The 24,354-nt window shown below is 42.5% G+C and overlaps 1 non-coding gene across 1 annotated transcript; it reads left to right on the plus strand.

The window, feature by feature from the left end:
- Positions 1-10,479: 10,479 nt before the first annotated feature.
- Positions 10,480-10,553, plus strand: TRNAD-GUC (transfer RNA aspartic acid (anticodon GUC)). Its single transcript has one exon. It is a non-coding gene; the product is annotated as a tRNA-Asp (tRNA).
- Positions 10,554-24,354: the final 13,801 nt, after the last annotated feature.

The following is a 24,354-nucleotide window of genomic DNA, read 5'->3' on the forward strand; positions in this document are numbered from 1 at the left end:
TCCCCCGGCTCGTGTACTACCCCCTTTGGCAATACTGCCAAAATTTCGAACGGGCCAAGGAGTGGCGTGAGGGCATAATTATTGATCCGATTCTTTCTTAGGGTCATAAAATATTGTATGGCAGTCTCCTTGACCGATTTTATGATTCGATTCAGTGGTTCGTCCCATACTCAGTTTTTCCTCCGGCTCGTGTACCCACTTTGTCAATACTGCCAAAATTTCGAACGGGCCACGTGGAGGCGTTAGGGCATAATTATTGATCCGATTCTTTCTTAGGGTCTTAAAATACTGTATGGTAGTTTACTAGACCGAATTTATGATCCGATTCAGTGGTTCGACCCATCCTCAGTTTTCCCCCGGCTCGTGTACTACCCCCTTTGGCAATACTGCCAAAATTTCGAACGTGCCACGGGGTGGCGTGAGGGCATAATTATTGATCCGTTTCTTTCTTATGGACATAAAATATTGTATGGCAGTCTCTTAGACCGAAATTATGTTCCGATTCAATGGTTCGACACGTCCTCCGTTTTTTCCTCCGGCTCATGTACTACCCCCATTGGCAATACTGCCAAAATTTCGAACGGGCCACGGGGTGGCTTGAGGGCATAATTATTGATCCGATTTTTTCTTAAGGTCATAAAATATAGTATGGCAGTCTCTTAGACCGAATTTATTATCATATTCAGTGGTTCGTCACATCCTCTGTTTTTCCCCCGGCACGTGTACTATCCCCTTTGGCAATACTACAAAAATTTCGAACGGGCCACGGGGTGTGTGAGGGCATAAATATTGATCGGCTTCTTTCTTAGGGTCATAAAATAATGTATGGCTGTTTCCTAGACTAAATTTTTAATCTGATTCAGTAGGTTCGACCCATATTCAATTTTTCTTCCTGCTCGTGTAGTACCCCCTTTGGCAATACAGCCAAAATTTCGTACGGGCCACGGGGTGGCGAGAGGGCATAATTATTGATCCGATTCTTTATTAGGGTCGTAAAATATTGTATGACACTCTCCTAGACCGAATTTATAATCCGATTCAGTAGTTTAACACATCCTCTGTTTTTCCCCGGCTCGTGTACTACCCCCTTCGGCAATACAGCCAAAATTTCGAACGGGCCACGGGGTGGCGTGAGGGCAGAATTATTGATCCGATTCTTTCTTAGGTTCATAAAATATTGTATGGCAGTCTCCTAGACCGAATTTATGATCCGATTCAGTGGTTCGACCCATCCTCAGTTTTTCCCCCGGCTCGTGTACTACCCATTTTGGCAATGCTGCCAAAATTTCGAACGTGCAACGGGGTGGCGTGAGGGCATAATTATTGATCCGATTCTTTCTTAGGGTTATAAAATATTGTATGGCAGTCTCCTAGACCGAATTTATGATCCGATTCAGTGTTTCGACCCATCCTCAATTTTTCCTCCGGCTCGTGTACAACCCACTTTGGCAATACTGCCAAAATTTCAAATGGTCCACGGGGTGGCCTGTGGGCATAATTATTGATCTGATTCTTTATTAGGGTCATAAAATATTGTATGGCAGTCTCCTAGACCGAATTTATGATCCGATTTAATGGTTCGACACATCCTCTGTTTTTCCCCCGGCTCGTGTACTACCCCCTTTGGCAATACTGCCAAAATTTTGTACGAACCACGGGGTGGCGTGAGGGCATAATTATTGATTCGATTCTTTCTTAGGGTCATAAAATATTGTATTTCAGTCTCCTAGACCAAATTTATTATCCGATTCAGTTGTTTGACGCATCCTCAGTTTTTCCTCCGGCTCATGTACGACTCCTTTTGGCAATAATGCCAAAATTTCGAACGGGCCCCGGGGTGGCTCGAGGGCATAATTATTGATCCGATTCATTCATAGGGTCTTAAAATATTGCGTGGCAGTTTACTAGACCGAATTTATGATCTGATTCAGTGGTTCGACCCATCCTCAATTTTCCCCCGACTCGTGTACTACCCCCTTTGGCAATACTGCCAAAATTTCGAACGTGCCACGGAGTGGCGTGAGGGCATAATTATTGATCCGTTTCTTTCTTAAGGTCATAAAATATTGTATGGCAGTCTCCTAGACCGAATTTATGATCCGATTCAGTGGTTCGACACATCCTCTGTTTTTACCCCGGCTCGTGTACTAACCCCTTATGCAATACTGCCAAATTTTTGAACGGGCAACGGGGTGGCGTGAGTGCATAAATGTTGATCCGATTCTTTATTAGGGTCATAAAATATTGTATGGTTGTTTCCTAGACTGAATTTATGATCCGATTCTGTGGTTCGACCCATACACAGTTTTTCTTCCGGCTCGTGTAAAACCCCTTGGCAATACCGCCAAAATATCGAACGGGTCACGGGGTGGCGTGTGGGCATAATTATTGATCCGATTTTTTCTTAGAGTCATAAAATATTGTATGGAATTCTCCTAGACCGAATTTATGATCTGATTCAGTGGTTCGACACATCCTCTGTTTCTCCCCCGGCTCGTGTGACCTTTGGCAATACTGCCAAAATTTCGCACGGGCCACGGGGTGGCGTGATGGCATAATTATTGATCTGATTCTTTCTTAGGGTCATAAAATATTGTGTGGCAGTTTACTAGACCGAATTTATGATCCGATTCAGTGGTTCGACCCATCCTCAATTTTCCCCCGGCTCGTGTACTACCCCCTTTGGCAATACGGCCGAAATTTCGAACGTGCCACGGGGTGGCGTGAGGGCATAATTATTGTTCCGTTTCTTTCTTAGGGTCATAAAATATTGCATGGCAGTCTCCTAGACCGAATTTATTATCCGATTCAGTGGTTCAACCCATCCTCAGTTTTTCTTCCGGCTCGTGTACTACCCCTTTGGCAATAATGCCAAAATTTTGAATGGGCCACGGGGTGGCGCGAGGGCATAATTATTGATCCGATTCTTTCTTAGGGTCTTAAAATATTGTATGGCAGTTTACTAGACCGAATTTATGATCCGATTCAGTGGTTCGACCCATCCTCAGTTTTCCCCCGGCTCGTGTACTACCCCATTTGGCAATACTGCCAAAATTTCGAACGTGCCACGGGGTGGCGTGAGGGCATAATTATTGATCCGTTTCTTTCTTAGAGTCATAAAATATTGTATGGCAGTCTCCTAGACCGAATTTATTATCCGATTCAGTGGTTCAACCCATCCTCAGTTTTTCCTCTGGCTCGTGTACTACCCCTTTGGCAATAATGCCAAAATTTTGAACGGGCCACGGGGTGGCGCGAGGGCATAATTATTGATCCGATTCTTTCTTAGGGTCTTAAAATATTGTATGGCAGTTTACTAGACCGAATTTATGATCCGATTCAGTGGTTCGACCCATCCTCAATTTTCCCCTGGCTCGTGTACTACCCCCTTTGGCAATACTGCCGAAATTTCGAACGTGCCACGGGGTGGCGTGAGGGCATAATTATTGTTCCGTTACTTTCTTAGGGTCATAAAATATTGCATGGCAGTCTCCTAGACCGAATTTATTATCCGATTCAGTGGTTCAACCCATCCTCAGTTTTTCTTCCGGCTCGTGTACTACCCCTTTGGCAATAATGCCAAAATTTTGAACGGGCCACGGGGTGGCGCGAGGGCATAATTATTGATCTGATTCTTTCTTAGGGTCTTAAAATATTGTATGGCAGTTTACTAGACCGAATTTATGATCCGATTCAGTGGTTCGACCAATCCTCAGTTTTCCCCGGCTCGTGTACTACCCCATTTGGCAATACTGCCAAAATTTCGAACGTGCCACGGGGTGGCGTGAGGGCATAATTATTGATCCGTTTCTTTCTTAGAGTCATAAAATATTGTATGGCAGTCTCCTAGACCGAATTTATTATCCGATTCAGTGGTTCAACCCATCCACAGTTTTTCCTCCGGCTCGTGTACTACCCCTTTGGCAATAATGCCAAAATTTTGAACGGGCCACGGGGTGGCGCGAGGGCATAATTATTGATCCGATTCTTTCTTAGGGTCTTAAAATATTGTATGGCAGTTTACTAGACCGAATTTATGATCCGATTCAGTGGTTCGACCCATCCTCAGTTTTCCCTCGGCTCGTGTAATACCCCATTTGGCAATACTTCCAAAATTTCGAACATGCCACGGGGTGGCGTGAGGGCATAATTATTGATCCGTTTCTTTCTTAGGGTCATAAAATATTGTATGGCAGTCTCCTAGACCGAATTTATGATCCGATTTAGTGGTTCGACACATCCTCTGTTTTCCCCCCGACTCGTGTACTACCCCCTTTGGCAATACTACCAAAATTTCGAACGGGACACAGGGTGGCGTGATGGCATAATTATTGATCTGATTCTTTCTTAGGGTCATAAAATATTGTATGGCAGTTTACTAGACCGAATTTATGATCCGATTCAGTGGTTCGACCCATCCTCAGTTTCCCCCGGTTCGTGCCCTTTAGCAATACTGCAAAATTTTCGAACGTGCCACGGGATGGCGTGGGTGCATAATTATTGATCCGTTTCTTTCTTAGGGTCATAAAATATTGTATGGCAGTCTCCTAGACCGAATTTATGATCCGATTCAGTGGTTCGACCCATCCTCAGTTTCCCCCGGCTCGTGCCCTTTGGCAACACTGCCAAAATTTCGAACGGGCCACGGGGTGGCATGAGGGCATAATTATTGATCCGATTCTTTCTTAGAGTCATAAAGTATTGTATGGCAGTCTCTTAGACCGAATTTATTATCCGATTCAGTGGTTCGTCTCAACCTCTGTTTTTCCCCCGGCTCGTGTACTACCCCCTTTGGCAATACTGCCAAAATTTCGAACGGGCCACGGGGTGGCGTGAGGGCATAAATTTCGAACGGGCCACGGGGTGGCTTGTGGGCATAATTATTGATCCGATTCTTTCTTAGGGTCACAAAATATTGTATTGCAGTCTCTTAGACCGAATTTATTATCCGATTCAGTGGTTCGTCACATCCTCTGTTTTTCTCCCGGCTCGTGTACTACCCCCTTTGGCAATACTGCCAAAATTTCGAACGGGCCACGGGGGTGGCGTGAGGGCATATATATTGATCCGATTTATTCATAGGGTTATAAAATATTGTATGGCTGTTTCCTAGGGTAAATTTTTGATCCGATTCTGTAGGTTCGACCCATACTCAATTTTTCTTCCTGCTCGTGTACTACCCCCTTTGGCAATACAGCCAAAATTTCGTACGGGCCACGGGGTGGCGAGAGGGCATAATTATTGATCTGATTCTTTATTAGGGTCAAAAAATATTGTATAGCAGTCTCCTAGACCGAATTTGTGATCCGATTCAGTGGTTCGACACATCCTCTGTTTTTCCCCCGGCTCGTGAACTACTCCCTTTGGCAATACTGCCAAAATTTTAAACGGGCCACGGGTTGGCGTGAGGGCATAATTATTAATCCGATTCTTTATTAGGATCATAAAATATTGTATGGCAGTCTCCTAGACCGAATTTATTATCCGATTCATGGTTCAACCCATCCTCAGTTTTTCCTCCGGCTCGTGTACTACCCACTTTGGCAATACTGCCAAAATTTCGAACGGGCCACGGGGTGGCGTGTGGGCATAATTATTGATCCGATTCTTTCTTATGGTCATAAAATATTGTATGGCAGTCTCTTAGACTGAATTTAATATCCGATTCAGTGGTTCGACACATCCTCGGTTTTTCCCCCTGCTCGTGTACTACCTCCTTTGGCAATACTGCCAAAATTTTGAACGGGCCACGGGGTAGCGTGAGGGCATAAATATTGATCCGATTATTTATTAGGGTCATAAAATATTGTATGGTTGTTTCCTAGACTGAATTTATGATCCGATTCTGTGGTTCGACCCATACACAGTTTTTCTTCCGGCTCATGTACTACCCCCTTGGCAATACCGCCAAAATATCGAACGGGCCACGGGGTGGCGTGTGGGCATAATTATTGATCCGATTTTTTCTTAGAGTCATAAAATATTGTGTGGCAGTCTCCTAGACCGAATTTATGATCCGATTCAGTGGTTCGACACATCCTCTGTTTTTCCCCCGGCTCGTGTGCCCTTTGGCAATACTGCCAAATTTCGAACGGGCCACGGGGTGGCGTGAGGGCATAATTAATGATCCGATTCTTTTTTAGGGTCATAAAATATTGTATGGCAGTCTCCTAGACCGAATTTATTATCCGATTCAGTGGTTCAACCTATCCTCGGTTTTTCCTTCGGCTCGTGTGCTACCCCTTTGGCAATAATGCCAAAATTTTGAACGGGCCACGGGGTGGCGCGAGGGCATAATTATTGATCCGATTCTTTCTTAGGGTCTTAAAATATTGTATGGCAGTTTACTAGACCGAATTTATGATCCGATTCAGTGGTTCGACCCATTCTCAGTTTTCCCCCGGCTCGTGTACGGTAATTATTCCCTTTTTTCTTTTCCAATACCACCAGTACCAGAAATGCATCTCCTTCGCCCTTCGCGGCTGCTAGTGAAGTGGAAACTGGCCAGTGGGGCGTCTTCTCAGAATCGATACCAAAGTGGTCAGCTCTATCTGATAAGGTAATGAACGACGTCTTCTGCTCCAGCTGCATCACTCTCCATTTTCTTGCTGGAACTTCATGAGATGCAAGGATTGACTACTGTGAAAAGAAAGATAGTTAGAGTATAGACTCTCCCGAATGGGAAAAGGGCCTACCTTAGGACATTCACCTGTGGAAGGAAGGTAAGCTACAACACGCTGCTTGAAAATGTCACCTGCATGTAGGTAAGGCGAATAATCCATCCCTCTCCTTAGTTTCACTATGTTCAACTAAATGAGTTGATAAACGAATCCCTTTCCTTTCTTTCAGTCGAGCTGAATGACATTCACCCTCACCCGTCATCCAACATGGTTTATCGGGAGAGGATGTGGTGGTAACCCCCTCAGCTTCGTCTAGAGCCGGGCGTCCAGCCGTGTAGGAAAACTCACCATAGCCACTAAAGCGACCCCACCCCCAACTCTAGCTGAGAAGCACCCTCCATCCACTTCCCCTTTTCCGTGTGCCCAAAAGCCCGACCGCCCGGTTTATGAGCCATTTCCGATTCCCTTACCCAATCTCATGAGAAGCAAGCCAAGCAGGCCCTACCTTAAAATGTCCCCAGACAGCCAGCCCTCACCAGGCTGCTAGCATTGCTAAATGCTCCACCACGAAGCAAGCTCTCCCGAATACGACAGATGCGGAAGTGGCGAAGCCGGAAGTGGCTAAAGAAGTCGGAGGAAGAAAGTAGTTGGACAACTGTATACACGAGGGTACATTAGGCAAGAGCTGGAAAGAGAGGATCAGATGAATTGAATCAATCGTTTTGGCAGCATCTTAAACCTTAATATCAATCTTTCATAGCATACCTCTATCTATCATTTATGACAAGATCACGGAGGTTTCTTCTTGACTGTCTTAGTTTGATTGTAAGTTTTCTTTGCCGTCTTAGTAACCTTATCAGTCTTAGTTTTCTGATCGGGCTTGGTGGTCTTAGTTTTCTGTTCGGTTTTAGTATCCTTATCACTCTTAGTGAGATTGTTCATATGATTGCGTATCTCTTCAATCTGTCTTTTCATCTCAGATATCTCTCTATCTTTATCTGAAACGAGGCTTTTCATCTCACTATCCATCTGGGTTAATCTCTCACTGAGAATAGTACTATTTACCATATACTGATTCAATTCATTCCTTAGAAAGGATAAGATTATTTCACTATACTGGGGTGTAATGTTAGACAGATCTTTGATCTCTATTGGTTCTGTATCAACCCAGAGATCCTCTCTAAAGACTGCTAACCTCTTTGTCCCCATACTAATACCTATCTGGTATAGTACTTCTTTTTTATGAACAGTAAGTGTTTTCCAATCACGACCAAAGTTGTTTGTAACAGATACCTGTTCTTTACGAGACGGGTTAGCATACTGTGACTTAAACCATTCAGGTGTGATCTGGTTTTTAGCAGCACCCTTGTACTTGAGAATACCTTTGCCTTCCACTGTTGTGTAACAATAAGATTTCGGGGCTAAAAAGTAGCCCTCTTTGATCCTGTCTTCTAGCTTAAACATACCTAAGACCGAAGAAGATATCAATCCATCTGGGAGCGGCTGTCCTAGCACAACCGAGTCAGTATCAGTGTAGTAACAGTCCTCCCTTGAGATGTAAGGGTACATATAGATCCTAGCACAGGCTGTGATAGCAGCAGCTAGTTGTATAGCACCGTTCTTCGGTGGGTTCCATGCTTCAGAGGTGGAGCCTGTGTTGACATGATAGGCAACTATGAACTTCTCCTCGTTAAGCGGTTCACCGAAGATAAACGAATCCTTCCTGATCAATCTTCTGTATCGATCATGATCACAGATCTCGGCTGTAGTGCTTGTTGGGTTAATACCAAATCTACCGTATAGTGAGTTCATCAGGGTCTGGAACACATAGGATAAAGCTTCATTACCAGCTTTCTTAGCTTCTAACCTACTTGAAAATAGTGAGCTAACAAACTCCTTGAAAGGGCTTTCCCTTTCCTCATAGATGTAGCCTGAGACTGGGAGCACGGTGTAGCCAAGATCTCTTGCATACTTTAATTCTTCGCTATAGTAGACACCTAGAAATTCACCTGTTGGAAAGACCAGTGTCTCGTTCTTTTCCCGATAGGGAAGAAAGGGTTTATTGATTGTCTTCGGACAGACCACATAGGCCTCTATAAAGCCACACAAACTATCTAAATCCTTGTCTTTTAGATCTCCATACCAGATCGGTTCACCACCTGGCATTTGGTATTCCTTCATTATAAAAGGATAGAGTGAGTTAACGTCATAATAGTAAAGGTTTTCACCATATGGTTTGTATGAATCAGTATGACCACCATAGTATGCTTTCCTGATAAATCTGTCTTGATTCTGATTTGGTATGTAGATAGGCCAATCTTCCTCATCATAATATCTCAAACGAAAGATGCTTAGAGCTAGTGAAGATAGCGTGATCTTGGAAACGATATCCAAACCAAAATTGTGATAATAGATCTCTTGTGCTTTCTGCATTATCCCACCAAGAAGGAGGATATCCTGCTTCATATACTCAATCAAGTCCTCCCTATCATCTTCCAAATTGTCTAGAGACACATTCTCGTGATCGATTGTTCCTTTACTACCAAGAGATGGGCATAGACTCTTAGCTAGCTCTTTCAGAGAACTTGGAAGTAGATTCAAGGAGTCTCTGATTCGAAATAACATCCTCTTATCAGAATAGACTGATAACTCGGAAAGCCTATTGTTCCTCATCAGTGGTTTAAGCGTGTAGCAATGATGGCATACAAGGTGTTTTAGGAGGTTTGGGCTAGGTCGTTGCGCTCCTGCCACCTCTTGGCAAAGTAGACTGCTGGGAAAGCCCCCTCCTGTCGCAACGGTGAGGGGCGTCAGAGGCTGTTGCCCCGTGGCCAACTCGAAGGGGTTGAAGTTCGACGCAGAGCTTTTTGGTTGTTAAGTTATAGCAGCACTCAGCAACATCCAACAACTCCAATCCTTCTGGTTTGCACTAAAGTGGCTTAAGTAGCCCTCGAGGAGTCCGTTTATTCTCTCCGTCTGAGCTTTCAAAGATATACCGACTTAGGTATCTGACCAAAAAATAACGACCTTCTAACATTACCGACTTTGAAATCTCGGGGTTTCAAAATGATTCAGAGAAAAAAAGCTCTTTTCATCATCAGAAACAACCCGCTTTCCGACCTCTTGCATTGCATTACCATAACGAAAAGATAAAATAATTCAAAAATGGTTCTTGTGACTCGGAATGAACCTTTCTCGGTGGAGGAAAGGAATAGCAATGGATTCCTATGGAGCATCCAGGAACAAGCAGATCATTCGGACGACGAATTCTTACGTGGAAAAAGGAAAGAAAAGGTCCGCTTCCACGATTTCATCTATATTGAATCTCTTAAGAATAGCTTATATAGTCATGGTTCAATTCAGATCCACTTACTTTTGATTTCTTTCTCATTTTTCGGATCTGAATGGAACAATTCAGAAGTAGGAAGACTTTGGCGATTCATATCATAATAGGTATAATATTTATGTCCCAGCACAGAAAATAAGAATAATGAAACATGAGGAAGAGTATACCCTGTAGTGACATAGCAGTTCTCCTAATCGACTACTTATCATAATGAACATTCAAAAAAAGCCCTTTCTCGAATTTGAAGCGATGACTTAAGCCTCTTTCTTAGCTTAGGGCCTTTAAAGTGAAAGAGCGTGACTCTTTAAAATAAAACCATTTGATTCAATTCATGAATTAGCCCACTAAGAGTCTACTCTACTGCATTTAAAAAATATCTAATTATATAGATATTTAAAAATCTTTAGAATGATTATAATCTAATAAAGTATATCATTCGTGTTTCTGTTACAATACGGCGAAAGTCAAAAGTTCGAATGAAGAGAAAAAAGTGGAGGCTGTACACCTCCTTTTCCTGGGATTGTAGTTCAATCGGTCAGAGCACCGCCCTGTCAAGGCGGAAGCTGCGGGTTCGAGCCCCGTTAGTCCCAACGCTGGATTCAAAAAATACATCAAATCATCTCTCCATTTTCTGTGAAAAAGGACTTCCCAGGTGAGCTAGAGTTTGATCAAGTCCAAAGTATAATCCAACTCTGGTGTCATGAAGGATCGCGAGACGCCTTTCTTCATCTATACCAGCTGCCACGCACGATGTCCCTGCAGTCTATATGCGATGAATAGACTCCGAACATACTTTATTTCCTGATAAAAAAATGCTTTGAAAATAGATTTCAATCTCAGTTTAGGAAGGTACCTTCATGGCTTCGATCAAACTATCAACTGACCGACAGGCTGGACCACTGGACATACCTACATACGGACTGCAGACAGACAGATACGAATTCTACACTCCGGCTATTACACATGACCAGAGGAAGGAAAGTCTAACCTATACCTATATGACTCCTACTCTTATTGATGAATGTGGGTGTTGATACCTCTTCCAGTCTTCTTTTTCATGCCCACCAGGCCAAAGAAAAGTCAAATGAGCGAGGAAGGTTATAGCAAAGCGCACGAAATAGAATCTATATGAGCGGGCATTCATTCTTTCAGCGGGGGTTGCTAATGCTAATACCAGAGGAGAGTAGTTCCCCAGCGACGATAGGTGATATCTGTGACCAGCCCCGGCCCCGGATCACATCCTTCACCCGCTCCTAACCTTGAAAGTAAGAGACTTTATCCTTATCCAATTCCATTGGGCGCTACAAAGTATCCTACTCCAACACTTGGGAATTGAAGCAAGAATCCTTCGGAATGATTGGCTTTAGCCCTTTCCCCTGGGAGCACATCCAAGACTCAAAATATGAACTTTGAATAAAACCTAAAATTTCGGTCTTGCAGCAGCAGCAGAAGAGTTCGCGGATCACCTATTTAATAAAGATTAAAATACCTTCCCGCTGCTGAAAGATCCCCATCAAATGCTACATCCGAAGCAACTATAAATCGATCTGCCAAACAAAACTCCCCTTTATAGAAGGGTTTCACCCCAAGCTCCTTTAGAGCAAGGCTTTTCCGGCTGTACTGACTTAGCTGAATAATCCGCTCTAGCAACTCTTGGTCAAGCTGTTTTCATCTACTTATACTTAGCTCCTAGCCCGCAAGGCACTTAAAAAAAGGTATTACTTAAGGCAAGGAAAGCGCCAAACGAAGTTCCGCAAGGTATTACTTCGGACATATCTTTTCGATTGTTAGCAGGAAGAGAAAGCAGACTAGATTGAAAGAGGAGAAAGGCGAGCGGAAAGCTGCAACTTCCTTGCTAGAAGGCCTTCCTCGCTAGAAGTACGATTGGAAGGCAAGGTAAAGCGGTAGCAAGCGAGGGCTTTTGTGGATCCTTCCCCGGTGGAATTGCTTTTTTTGAAAAAAAAAAACAGAACCCTACTTGAGTTTTTGAAACTAGATAATAAAAGAGTACAGAGTCATCTTCCGTTCATTTAGTATGATACTATTAATCATAATGAAAACTATACAGACTCTTATAGAACTTACCCTTTTTTAAGTCATTGACTTTTTTTTTTATTGATAAAATCTATCATTACACCCTTATTATAAACACTCTCAAGACATTTACCAGGTATTGGTGTTATAGACTGATAATCAGCTTGTATTCCAAGGAAACTAAGAAAGTTTTCACATTTTTCATCATCAAACACCACAAGATCACTATATTTGCATGATATATATATATATCTGATCAAGGTTTCTAGTAAAAGACACACCTGGATAGTATTCGGGAAACATAACATCAAATGTATCCATTAAACCTATATGAACTAATAACTTATAAAGTTGACCAATAAAATAACTCATATAAAATGCTTTATCTTCCCCATCTAGGAAAAGACTATCCAGAAAAGTCTCAATCAGTTTATACGTATAACTACCCACCTCAACTTTCTTCTTAATACTATTTAAGATAAGATTTTTTGGAAACGGGTATTTCATTTCTATACGGTATAACCTATCACAACACCCCATTTCAAAGAGCCGTGTTTCTAAATCAACCAGATTATAATCGAATTCAGATACATTATCAATCTCATCATGAGTATAACATGATAAAACAAAATTGGTAACTAAATAATAGATTATTCCTAATATAACAACTATATCAATATAAGCGGGATTAGTTATCACCGTTATCTCTGGTTTTTTAAGCTTGCTATAATAGTAGAATCCTGAGAATGCTGAAATATCAGATTCCGCATCAGCCAACTCAGAATCGAATTCTTTTGTGAGTATATCTGAAATATGAAAATTGAAAACATACTTACCACAATCAATTTGATCTTTAATTTTATGATATTCTTCCTCAGTGATTAAGATTCCTGTGTTATTACAGTCCTTATATGCAAAATAAAGAAAATCTGATACCTCTAACCTTTTCACAAGACTCATATCACCTCGTGCCTTAACTAAATCATAAACAACATCTTTCCAAGAATCCATTTTCTATTTTCCTTTTACGATATAAACTAAGGATTTACCCAGTTTCTGTTTCTCTGGTGTCTTTACCTATGGAATACTGATATACGATTAGATGACAAGCATGGATACAAACAATGGCATTTCCCAGTTCAATACCGGGTGTCTTAGCCTGGAATGAAAACATAGTTAGACAACCTCAGCTATGATAGGTTTCTCTCGCTGGGAGTAGAAACATCAGCTGGGGACAGGCATAGAATCATGAAACAATCTAATCTTATTAGACATTTGAAAAGAAGATAGATGTTTATAGATTTAGGGAATTTTCTAAGCACCACACCCTATCTAACTAAGCACCACACCCTATCTAATAGATATTTTAATTCCCTCTAGTATAGACTAGAGACAGACTAGTTTATATCTATAGTATATATCTCGACTTATAGTACTTGCGTTTCCGCTAAGAAGAAGAAAGTTTGGATGTTTAGAACGGGAATAGCACGTTCTGGAAAGTCAGAAAGCCTAGGTACCACACCAATGCAGACAGAGAGGCAAGAGCTGGAAATAGAGGATCAGATGAATGGAATCAATCGTTTTGGCAGCATCTTAAACCTTAATATCAATCTTTCATAGCATACCTCTATCTATCATTTATGACAAGATCACGGAGGTTTCTTCTTGACTGTCTTAGTTTGATTGTAAGTTTTCTTTGCCGTCTTAGTAACCTTATCAGTCTTAGTTTTCTGATCGGGCTTGGTGGTCTTAGTTTTCTGTTCGGTTTTAGTATCCTTATCACTCTTAGTGAGATTGTTCATATGATTGCGTATCTCTTCAATCTGTCTTTTCATCTCAGATATCTCTCTATCTTTATCTGAAATGAGGCTTTTCATCTCACTATCCATCTGGGTTAATCTCTCACTGAGAATAGTACTATTTACCATATACTGATTCAATTCATTCCTTAGAAAGGATAAGATTATTTCACTATACTGGGGTGTAATGTTAGACAGATCTTTGATCTCTATTGGTTCTGTATCAACCCAGAGATCCTCTCTAAAGACTGCTAACCTCTTTGTCCCCATACTAATACCTATCTGGTATAGTACTTCTTTTTTATGAACAGTAAGTGTTTTCCAATCACGACCAAAGTTGTTTGTAACAGATACCTGTTCTTTACGAGACGGGTTAGCATACTGTGACTTAAACCATTCAGGTGTGATCTGGTTTTTAGCAGCACCCTTGTACTTGAGAATACCTTTGCCTTCCACTGTTGTGTAACAATAAGATTTCGGGGCTAAAAAGTAGCCCTCTTTGATCCTGTCTTCTAGCTTAAACATACCTAAGACCGAAGAAGATATCAATCCATCTGGGAGCGGCTGTCCTAGCACAACCGAGTCAGTATCAGTGTAGTAACAGTCCTCCCTTGAGATGTAAGGGTACATATAGATCCTAGCACAGGCTGTGATAGCAGCAGCTAGTTGTATAGCACCGTTCTTCGGTGGGTTCCATGCTTCAGAGGTGGAGCCTGTGTTGACATGATAGGCAACTATGAACTTCTCCTCGTTAAGCGGTTCACCGAAGATAAACGAATCCTTCCTGATCAATCTTCTGTATCGATCATGATCACAGATCTCGGCTGTAGTGCTTGTTGGGTTAATACCAAATCTACCGTATAGTGAGTTCATCAGGGTCTTGAACACATAGGATAAAGCTTCATTACCAGCTTTCTTAGCTTCTAACCTACTTGAAAATAGTGAGCTAACAAACTCCTTGAAAGGGCTTTCCCTTTCCTCATAGATGTAGCCTGAGACTGGGAGCACGGTGTAGCCAAGATCTCTTGCATACTTTAATTCTTCGCTATAGTAGACACCTAGAAATTCACCTGTTGGAAAGACCAGTGTCTCGTTCTTTTCCCGATAGGGAAGAAAGGGTTTATTGATTGTCTTCGGACAGACCACATAGGCCTCTATAAAGCCACACAAACTATCTAAATCCTTGTCTTTTAGATCTCCATACCAGACCGGTTCACCACCTGGCATTTGGTATTCCTTCATTATAAAAGGATAGAGTGAGTTAACGTCATAATAGTAAAGGTTTTCACCATATGGTTTGTATGAATCAGTATGACCACCATAGTATGCTTTCCTGATAAATCTGTCTTGATTCTGATTTGGTATGTAGATAGGCCAATCTTCCTCATCATAATATCTCAAACGAAAGATGCTTAGAGCTAGTGAAGATAGCGTGATCTTGGAAACGATATCCAAACCAAAATTGTGATAATAGATCTCTTGTGCTTTCTGCATTATCCCACCAAGAAGGAGGATATCCTGCTTCATATACTCAATCAAGTCCTCCCTATCATCTTCCAAATTGTCTAGAGACACATTCTCGTGATCGATTGTTCCTTTACTACCAAGAGATGGGCATAGACTCTTAGCTAGCTCTTTCAGAGAACTTGGAAGTAGATTCAAGGAGTCTCTGATTCGAAATAACATCCTCTTATCAGAATAGACTGATAACTCGTAAAGCCTATTGTTCCTCATCAGTGGTTTAAGCGTGTAGCAATGATGGCATACTAGGTGTTTTAGCAGAAGAATCCCATCAAATCTAGAGAAGTTGTGAAAATAGACAGTATTAGCCTTCTCTTTCTTCACCATTGAAATGATCTTGTTGACCAAGTCATTCAGCACCTTTTTACTCCTTTCTTCAAAGGATTCAATGAATGAGCAGTCTTCACAGAAGTAGGTATAAATTAGACCATCCTTGATGTCTTTACCCGGATGAACAACCTTGAGACCACCAGCATAAACCCTATGTTCGTTATTGATCAGGATCGTCTCGAGATCGGACACCATGAATGGTTTCTTCCCCTTGCTCGTCTTTTTAAGAGCAGTTATATAACCTAGATAGTTATGCTTACTATGTTTGATCTTTCTAACAGAACTAGCTATTATAGGTTCGACATAAATCAATTCCTCTGACATCACCGGGATGAGTTCCCTATATCTAAGTATTTACCTTATATGCCTTAAATTTACAGATGAGTCGGGATCCTAATCTTACTATTACAATTATAGGATCAGCTCTTATTTGTAATCTTCCTTAAAGAAAGTCTAAGGTAGTTGCAGGTCCATTTTCCTTTTTTTATAATGTGCGGGATTCCTACTCTGAGTAGGCTTCTTCGTGCGTGCCATTCTAGGAGTCTTCTAGTAGCGCTCACTGCTGAGACGAAAGAAAGGAGCAAGATACGGCCAAAAAGCCGGAAATTCTCGTGCAGGAACAAGCGTAGGCCTGTAGCGCGCCCTTCAACCAGGAAGAAGTGCTTTTCTTGGCGAAGCGAGGAAGCACAGTTGCGCGCCTTTCCTTAGCCCCTCTATACTCTAGAGGTATTAGTACCAAGCTGGAAGCTTGCTGTGTAATTTCATAAAGAAAGGTGTGTGAACCTCAGCGAGTCCGGGTTTCATTTCAACCTAGCCTCCTGGACTGAACATACCTTCTTAATAGGTTATAACTATCAATAAAGTAGGAATGGCAGAGAAGGAGATGCGCTTTCTTGAGTTACAGACAAGGAACTCCATTCTGTTGACTCTACCAGATAGAATAGAACCCGTCTTTTTTCATAGTCTAGTCAAAAGAAGAGTTTGATCTGGGCTCAGAAGGAACGCTAGCTATATGCTTAACACATGCAAGTCGAAAGGGGAGCTGGGCAGAAGGAAAAGAGGCTCCTAGGGTTTATGAGAATCATATATAAGATCTCGTCTAAAGGCAGGGGTGAGCTTTCTCACTATACAATGTAAAAAAAGGACCAACGACGATGAAGGAGGAGTAGGAGCTAGCTTTCATTGAAGTAGGGGCGGAATCGAAGCGAATCAATTCTGAGTTCATGCCACGACGATCTATATGGAAGGGAAGTTTGATGCATTCCTGTTGAGAATGAAGAAGAAGAGATATCTTCTTTTGAACAGGAAAATTGGGTCACATCTTCTTCTATTTTGCTTTGCCGGAATTCTTTGATTGCTCCGCACGAATTTACAATGGAATCCTGTTCGTTGTAAGATCACTGAAGGAGGTCATCAATTTGGAGAGTTTTCTTCTACACGGAAACGAAGATCTTCGAGAACTAATATTGGACCGGGAATCAAAAAGGGAAAAAAGTAAAGTCTAAGCGCATATGGCACGAAAAGGAAATCCGATTTCGGTAAGACTTGATCTAAATCGTAGTTCAGATTCAAGTCAGTTCAGTGAGGGCGACCGCGAAAGTCACCGAAGGGGTTATTTTTTTTTACTTCACCCCAGATTAAAAAAAGTAAAGCGGGAAGGGCGTTGCAGATGTCCGGGACTACCCCCATTGGCAATACTGCCAAAGTTTCGAACGTGCCACGGGGTGGCGTGAGGGCATAATTATAAATTCGTTTCTTTCTTAGGGTCATAAAATATTGTATGGCAGTCTCCTAGACCGAATTTATGATCTGATTCAATGGTTCGACACATCCTCTGTTTTCCCCCCGACTCGTGTACTACCCCATTGGCAATACTGGCAAAATTTCGTACGGGACACGGCGTGACGTGAGGGCATAATTATTGATCCGATTCTTTCTTAAGGTCATAAAATATTGTATGGCAGTTTACTAGACCGAATTTATGATCCGATTCAGTGGTTCGACCCATCCTCAGTTTTCCCTCGGCTCGTGTACTACCCCCTTTCGCAATACTGCCAAATTTTCGAACGTGCCACGGGGTGGCCTGAGGGCATAATTATTGATCCGTTTCTTTTTTAGGGTCATAAAATATTGTATGGCAGTCTCCTAGACCGAATTTATGATCTGATTCAGTGGTTCGACACATCCTCTGTTTCCCCCCCGACTCGTGTACTACCCCCTTTGGCAATACTGCCAAAATTTCGATTGGGCCACGGGGTGGCGTGAGGGCATAATTATTAATCCGATTCTTTATTAGAGTCATAAAATATTGTATGGCAGTCTCTTAGACCGAATTTATTATCCGATTCAGTGGTTCGTCACATCCACTGTTTTTCCCTCGGCTCGTGTACTACCCCCTTTGGCAATAATGCCAAAATTTCGAACGGGCCACGGGGTGGCGTGAGGGCATAAATTTCGAACGGGCCACGGGGTGGCTTGTGGGCATAATTATTGATCCTATTCTTTCTTAGAGTCATAAAATATTTTATGACAATCTCTTAGACCGAATTTATTATCCGATTCAGTGGTTCGTCACATCCTCTGTTTTTCCCCCAGCTCGTGTACTACCCCCTTTGGCAATACTGCCAAAATTTCGAACGGGCCACGGGGTGGCGTGAGGGCATAAATATTGATCCGATTTTTTTTTAGGGATATAAAATATTGTATGGCTGTTTCCTAAGCTAAATTTTTGATCCAATTCTGTAGGTTCGACCCATACTCAATTTTTCTTCCTGTTCGTGTACTACTCCCTTTGACAATACAGCCAAAATTTCGTACGGGCCCGGGGTGGCGAGAGGTCATAATTATTGATCCGATTCTTTATTAGGGTCAAAAAATATTGTATAGCAGTCTCCTAGACCGAATTTATGATCCGATTCAGTGGTTTGACACATCCTCTGTTTTTCCCCCGACTCGTGAACTACCCCCTTTGGCAATATTGTCAAAATTTAAAACGGGCCACGGGGTGGCGTGAGGGCATAATTATTAATCCGATTCTTTCTTAGGGTCATAAAATATTGTATGGCAGTCTCCTAGACCGAATTTATTATCCGATTCAGTGGTTCAACCCATCCTCAGTTTTTCCTCCGGCTCGTGTACGACCCACTTTGGCAATACTGCCAAAATTTCGAACGGGCCACGGGGTGGCGTGTGGGCATAATTATTAATCCGATTCTTTCTTAGGGTCATAAAATATTGTATGGCAGTCTCTTAGACCGAATTTATTATCCGATTCAGTGGTTCGTCACATCCTCTGTTTTGCCCCCGGCTCGTGTACTACCCCCTTTGGCAATACTGCCACAATTTCGTACGGGCCACGGGGTGGCGAGAGGGCATAATTATTGATCCGATTCTTTATTAGGGTCTTAAAATATTGTATGGCAGTCTCCCAGACCGAATTAATGATACGATTCAGTGGTTCGACACATCCTCTGTTTTTCCCTCGGCTCGTGTACTACCCCCTTTGGCAATACTGCCAAAATTTTGAACGGGCCACGGGGTGGCGTAGAGGGCATAATTATTGATACGATTCTTTCTTAGGTTCATAAAATATTTTATGGCAGTCTCCTAGACCGAATTTATGATCCGATTGAGTGGTTCGACCCATCCTCAGTTTTTCCTCCGGCTCGTGTACTACCCACTTTGGAAATACTGCCAAAATTTCGAACGGGCCACGGGGTGGCGTGTGGGCATAATTATTGATCCGATTCTTTCTTAGGGTCATAAAATATTGTATGGCAGTCTCCTAGACCGAATTTATGATCCGATTCAGTGTTTCAAACCATCCTCTGTTTTTCCCCCGACTCGTGTACTACCCCCTTTGGCAATACTGTCAAAATTTTGAACGGGCCACGTGGTGGCGTGTGGTCATAATTATTAATCCGATTATTTCTTAGAGTCATAAAATATTGTATGGCAGTCTCCTAGACCAATTTTATGATCTGATTCAGTGGTTCAACCCATCCTCAGTTTTTCCTCCGGCTCGTGTACTACCCCTTTGGAAATAATGCCAAAATTTCGAACGGCCCACGGGGTGGCGCGAGGTCATAATTATTGATCCGATTCTTTCTTAGGGTCTTAAAATATTGTACGGCAGTCTCCTAGACCGAATTTACGATCCGGTTCAGTGGTTCGACCCATACTCAGTTTTTCCTCCGGCTCGTGTACTACCCAGTTTGTCAATACTGCCAAAATTTCGAACGGGCCACGGGGTGGCCTTAGGGCATAATTATTGATCCGATTCTTTCTTAGGGTCTTAAAATACTGTATGGCAGTTTACTAGACCGAATTTATGATCTGATTCAGTGATTCGACTCATCCTCAGTTTTTCCTCAGGCTCGTGTACTACCCACTTTGTCAACACTGCCAAAATTTCGAACGGGCCACGGGGTGGCGTGAGGGCATAATTTTTGATTTGATTCTTTCTTAGGGTCATAAAATTTTGTATGGCAGTCTCCTAGACCGAATTTATGATCTGATTCAGTGGTTCGACCCATACTCAGTTTTTCCTCCTATTCGTGTACTACCCCCTTAGGAAATACTGGCAAAATTTCGTACGGGACACGGAGTGACGTGAGGGCATAATTATTGATCCGATTCTTTATTATGGTCATAAAATATTGTATGAAAGTCTATTAGACCGAATTTATGATCCGATTCAGTGGTTCGACACATCCTTTTTTTTTCCACCGGCTCGTGTACTACCCACTTTGGCAATACTGCCAAAATTTCGAACGGGCCACGGAGTGGCGTGTGGGCATAATTATTGATCCGATTCTTTCTTAGGGTCATAAAATATTGTATGGCAGTCTCCTAAACCGAATTTATGATCCGATTCAGTGGTTCGACACATCCTCTGTTTTTCCATCGACTCGTGTACGCCCTTTGGCAATACTGCAAAAATTTTGAACGAGCCACGGGGTGGCGTGAGGGCATAATTATTAATCCGATTCTTTCTTAGGGTCGTAAAATATTGTATGGCAGTCTCCTAGACCTAATTTATAATCCGATTCAGTGGTTCAACCCATCCTCAGTTTTTCCTCCGGCTCGTGTACTACCCCTTTGGCAATAATGCCAAAATTTCGAACAGGCCACGGGGTGGCGCGAGTTCATAATTATTAATCCGATTCTTTCTTAGGGACTTAAAATATTGTATGGCAGTTTACTAGAACGAATTTATGATCCGATTTAGTGGTTCGACCCATCCTCTATTTTTCCCCGGCTCGTGTACTACCCCCTATGGCAATACTGCCATTTCGAACGGGCCAAGGAGTGGCGTGAGGGCATAATTATTGATCCAATTCTTTCTTAGGGTCATAAAATATTTTATGGTAGTCTCCTAGACCGAATTTATGATCCGATTCAGTGGTTCGACCCATACTCAGTTTTTCCTCCGGCTCGTGTGCTACCCACTTTGTCAATACTGCCAAAATTTCGAACGGGCCACGGGGTGGCGTTAGGGCATAATTATTGATCCGATTCTTTCTTAGGGTCTTAAAATACTGTATGGCAGTTTACTAGACCGAATTTATGATCCGATTCAGTGGTTCGACCCATCCTCAGTTTTTCCTCCGGCTCGTGTACTACCCCTTTGGCAATACTGCCAAAATTTCGAACGGGCCACGGGGTGGCGGGATGGCATAATTATTGATCTGATTCTTTATTAGGGTCATAAAATATTGTATGAAAGTCTCATAGACCGAATTTTTGATCCGATTCAATGGTTCGACATGTCCTTAGTTTTTGCTCCGGCTCGTGTACTACCCCCTTTGGCAATACTGCCAAAATTTCGAACGGGCCACGGGGTGGCGTGAGGGAATAAATTTTGATCCGTTTCTTTCTTAAGGTCTTAAAATATTGTATTGCAGTATCCTAGTCCGAATTTATGAACCGATTCAGTGGTTCGATGTATCCTCTGTTTTCCCCTTGGCTCGTGTACTACCCACTTTGTCAACACTGCCAAAATTTCAAACGGGTCACGGGGTGGTGTTAGGGCATAATTATTGATCAGTTTCTTTCTTAGGGTCACAATATATTATAAGGTTGTCTCCTAGACAGAATTTATGATCTGATTCAGTGGTTCGACACATCCTATGTTTTCCCTCCGGCTCGTGTACTACCCCCATCGGAAATACTAGCAAAATTTCGTACGGGCCACGGGGAGACGTGAGGGCATAATTATTGATCCGATTCTTTATTAGGGTCATAAAATATTGCATGAAATTCTCTTAGACCGAATTTATGATCGGATCAGAGGTTCGACACATCCTCTGTTTTCCCCCCGGCTCGTGTACTACCCCCTTTGGCAATACTGCCAAAATTTCGAACTGGCCACGGGGTGGCGTGAGGGCATAATTATTGATCCGATTCTTTCTTAAGTTCATAAATTATTTTATGGCAGTCTCTTAGACCGAATTTATTATCCGATTCAGTGGTTCGTCACATCCTCTGTTTTTCCCCCGGCTCGTGTACTACCCCCATTGGCAATACTGCCAAAATTTCGTACGGGCCACGGGGTGGCGAGAGGGCAAAATTATTGATCCGATTGTTTCTTAGGGTCATAAAATATTGTATGACAGTCTCTTAGACCGAATTTATTATCCGATTCAGTGGTTCGTCACATCCTCTGTTTTCCCCCGGCTCATGTACTACCCACTTTGGCAATACGGACAAAATTTCGAACGGGCCACGGGGTGGCGAGTGGGCATAATTATTGATCCGATTCTTTCTTAGGATCATAAAATATTGTATGGCAGTCTCCTAGACCGAATTTATGATCCGATTCAGTGGTTCGAACCATCCTCTGTTTTTCCCCCGACTCGTGTACTACCCCCTTTGGCAATACTGCCAAAATTTTGAACGGGCCACGGGGTGGCGTGTGGTCATAATTATTAATCCGATTCTTTCTTAGGGTCATAAAATATTGTATGGCAGTCAACTAGACCAATTTTATGATCCGATTCAATGGTTCAACCCATCCTCAGTTTTTCCTCCGGCTCGTGTTCTACCCCTTTGGCAATAATGCCAAAATTTCGAACGGGACACGGGGTGGCGCGAGGTCATAATTATTGATCCGATTCTTTCTTAGGGTCTTAAAATATTGTATGGCAGTCTTCTAGACTGAATTTATGATCCGATTCAGTGGTTCGACCCATACTCAGCTTTTCCTCCGGCACGTGTACTACCCACTTTGTCAATACTACCAAAATTTCGAACGGGCCACGGGGTAGCGTTAGGGCATAATTATTGATCCGATTCTTTCTTCGGGTCTTAAAATACTGTATGGCAGTTTACTAGACCGAATTTATGATCTGATTCTGTGGTTCGACCCATCCTCAGTTTTTCCTCCGGCTCGTGTACTACCCACTTTGTCAACACTGCCAAAATTTCGAACGGGCCACGGTGTGGCGTGAGGGCATAATTATTAATTTGATTCTTTTTTAGGGTCATAAAATATTGTATGGCAGTCTCCTAGACCGAATTTATGATCTGATTTAGTGGTTCGACCCATACTCAGTTTTTCCTCCTACTCGTGTACTACCCCCTTTGGAAATACTGGCAAAATTTCGTACGGGCCACGGGGTGACGTGAGGGCATAATTATTGATCCGATTTTTTATTAGGGTCATAAAATATTGTATGAAAGTCTCTTAGACCGAATTTATGATCCGATTCAGTGGTTCGACACATTCTCTGTTTTTCCCCCGGCTCGTGTACTACCCCCTTTGGCAACTCTGCCAAAATTTCGAACTGGCCACGGGGTGGAGTGAGGGCATAATTATTGATCCGATTCTTTCTTCGGTTCATAAAATATTTTATGGCAGTCTCCTAGACCGAACTTATGATCCGATTCAGTGGTTCGACCCATCCTCAGTTTTATCTCCGGCTCGTGTACTACCCACTTTGGCAACACTGCCAAAATTTCGAACAGGCCACGGGGTGGCGTGTGGGCATAATTATTGATCCGATTTTTTCTTAGGGTCATAAAATATTGTATGGCAGTCTCCTAGACCGAATTTATGATCCGATTCAGTGGTTCGAACCATCCTCTGCTTTCCCCCCGACTCGTGTACTACCCCCTTTGGCAATACTGCCAAAATTTTGAACGGGCCACGGGGTGGCGTGTGGTCATAATTATTAATCCGATTCATTCTTTGGGTCATAAAATATTGCATAGCAGTCTCCTTGACCAATTTTATGATCCGATTCAGTGGTTCAACCCATCCTCAGTTCCGGCTCGTGTACTACCCCTTTTGCAATAATGTCAAAATTTCGAACGGGCAACGGGGTGGCGCGAGGTCATAATTATTGATCCGATTCTTTCTTAGGGTCTTAGAATATTGTATGGCAGTCTCCTAGACTGAATTTACGATCCGATTAAGTGGTTCGACCCATACTCAGTTTTTCCTTCGGCTCGTGTACTACCCACTTTGTCAATAATGCCAAAATTTCGAACGGGCCAAGGGGTGGCGTTAGGGCATAATTATTGATCCGATTCTTTCTTAGGGTCTTAAAATACTGTATGGCAGTTTACTAGACCGAATTTATGATCTGATTCAGTAGTTCGACCCATCCTCTGTTTTTCCTCCGGCTCGAGTACTACCCACTTTGTCAACACTGCCAAAATTTCGAACGGGCCACGGGGTGGCGTGAGGGCATAATTATTGGTT

Source organism: Bidens hawaiensis, unplaced genomic scaffold (genome assembly GCF_021521415.1).
Source record: "Bidens hawaiensis isolate Kalapana, Puna unplaced genomic scaffold, B.hawaiensis_p1.1 tig00028598_1, whole genome shotgun sequence".
Classification (NCBI taxonomy): domain Eukaryota; kingdom Viridiplantae; phylum Streptophyta; class Magnoliopsida; order Asterales; family Asteraceae; genus Bidens; species Bidens hawaiensis.